This window comes from Cucumis melo, unplaced genomic scaffold (assembly GCF_025177605.1).
Source record: "Cucumis melo cultivar AY unplaced genomic scaffold, USDA_Cmelo_AY_1.0 utg000279l, whole genome shotgun sequence".
In the NCBI taxonomy this organism is placed as follows: Eukaryota; Viridiplantae; Streptophyta; class Magnoliopsida; order Cucurbitales; family Cucurbitaceae; genus Cucumis; species Cucumis melo.
Window position 1 is genome coordinate 20001 of NW_026123886.1, and position 2500 is coordinate 22500.

Genomic DNA, 2500 nt, shown 5'->3' on the forward strand with positions numbered 1-2500 from the left:
CGCAAGCCCATCCGAGCGTCAACTCGACACCCGCTCTCACTCCCTGCCCGACGGACAAGCCCATCGTTATGGCCAAACCCCTCCGCCAAGCACGAAACAATCGCCAAGACAAGCACACTTGGAGTGCACGCCCACACCGAGGTGCAAGCATTGTCCAAGCACGCCCATCCCGCTCTCACTCCTTGCCCGACGGTCGGATGTGGCACTCCGGCCGAACCCTTCGTCCACCAAGCACAAAGCAATCGCAAGTTATCTCGTCTCCTCACGAACAAGCCCGCTTGGAGTGCACGCCCACACCGAGGTGCAAGCATTGTCCGCGCAAGCCCATCCGAGCATCAACTCGACACCCACTCTCACTCGCCGCCGGCGGCCGGAGGTGGCACTCCGCCGGCGCCGACCCCCCAAGCATATGTGCCCATGATGGGCGCAATGTGCTTGAAGGGTCGGCGCCGCGGCATAGGGGTACCCCCGCGCCCCGCCCATGCAGGCAGGTCGCCCCCCTATATAGTACATTCTGGCTTTTTTGGGTCTGGCAGGCTTGCATATGAAAAAGCCGAAATGTCACACCATGCCATAAATCTTGATTGTGTTATTATTATGACCGGGACTTGATTGTATTATGTTTTAGACATTCAAATGAGTGTGGAAAACAAGTTTCATAATTTTTGAACCAACCAATAATATTTTATGAATTTTTATTGTTAAAAAATTAAAAATAATTTAAAAATAGTAAAACGTTTCCAAAAATACTAATTTTTGGAGGACATCCTTTGTTTACATTTTTTAGATCCCAGAAAAAATTTCATAACAATCCAAGCACTAGAACATAGGTTTGACATCACATTTGTGTGTTGAGTGGGCATTGCGGCACCCTGCGCGCGCGGCACCCTGCGCGCACGCCCCACGCAGACGCATGGCCATGCGGCGCGCGCGCCCATGGCCGTGCCGCATTCGTGCGCATGGGGGCGCGCATGCTGCATGCTCGGTGGGCATGTGGGCATGCACGGTGGGGGCACGGGTTTGTTCCAACAACCTCCATAGAGTTTTTTCCATGAATTCTAGACGTGGGTGGTCACGCCCAACGCAGACGCATGCTGCGCGCGGCTTGCGCGCACGTCCCACGTAGACGCCTGGGCATGCGGCGCGCGGACACACACCCGCAGACGCATGCCGCGCTTAGCACTCTGCGCGCACGCCCCACACACGCCCGAAGGGCATGGCGCATGGTGGGCACCCTAGGCGTTCGTGTGCAAGCCTCGGCCATGGGCATGCGGCGCGCGCCCCACACACGCCCCACTGCAGTCGCCTGGGCTTGCGGCGCACGCCCCACACACGCCCGTAGACGCATGGCGCGCGCGGCCCCCTGCGCGCACGCCCCCCGCAGACGCACGGGCATGCAGCGCGCGACTCACACAAACCCACTAACGCACGGCGCGCGCGCCCATGGCCGTGCTTTGTACTCGAAGGCCTCGGCCTTGGTCCTTGACTTGCACACGAGCACACTATCTTATTCTTGGGCATTCAAAGATGATTTGCTTCAACTTTTTTTCTAGTCCAAAGCCAACCCCTCACTAACACTTATGTTTTTCGTCCTTTTACATAAGATATGACCTCCATGGCAATTGGAAGAAATAAATGAGTTGTGTGTGGGTAGGGTCGAGATGAATCTCGGTGGATCTTGGCAACAAGGCTCATCTGCCACTTACAAGCCAAGCACGCACGCCCCTTAGACGGATCCCCACGCTCGCACAAGCATCGCGTGCGCGGCACCCTACGCGCACGCCCCACTGCAGTCGCATGGGCTTGCGGCGCGCGCCCCACGCCCGCAGACGCATGGCGCGCGCGGCACCCTGCGCGCACGCCCCCCGCAGACGCACGGGCATGCAGCGGGCGACCCACAGACGCCCACTGACGCACGGCGCGCGCGCCCATGGCCGTGCTTTGTACTCCAAGGCCTCGGCCTTGGGCCTTGACTTGCACACGAGCTTCCTATCTTATACTTGGGCATTCAAAGATGATTTGCGTCAACTTGTTTTCTAGTCAAAGGCCAAACCCTCACTAACACTTATGTTTTTCGTCCTTTTACATAAGATATAACCTCCATGGCAATTGGAAGAAATAAATGAGTTGTGTGTGGGTAGTGTCGAGCTGAATCTCGGTGGATCATGGCAACAAGGATCATCTGCCACTCACAAGCCAAGCACGCACGCCCCTTAGATGGATCCCCACGCTGCCGCGCACGTCCCACTGCAGTCGCATGGGCTTGCGGCGCGCGCCCCACACACGCCCGCAGACGCATGGCGCGCGCGGCACCCTGCGCGCACGCCCCCCGCAGACGCACGGGCATGCAGCGGGCGACCCACAGACGCCCACTGACGCACGGCGCGCGCGCCCATGGCCGTGCTTTGTACTCCAAGGCCTCGGCCATGGGCCTTGACTTGCACACGAGCACCCTATCTTATACTTGGGCATTCAAAGATGAATTGCTTCAACTTGTTTT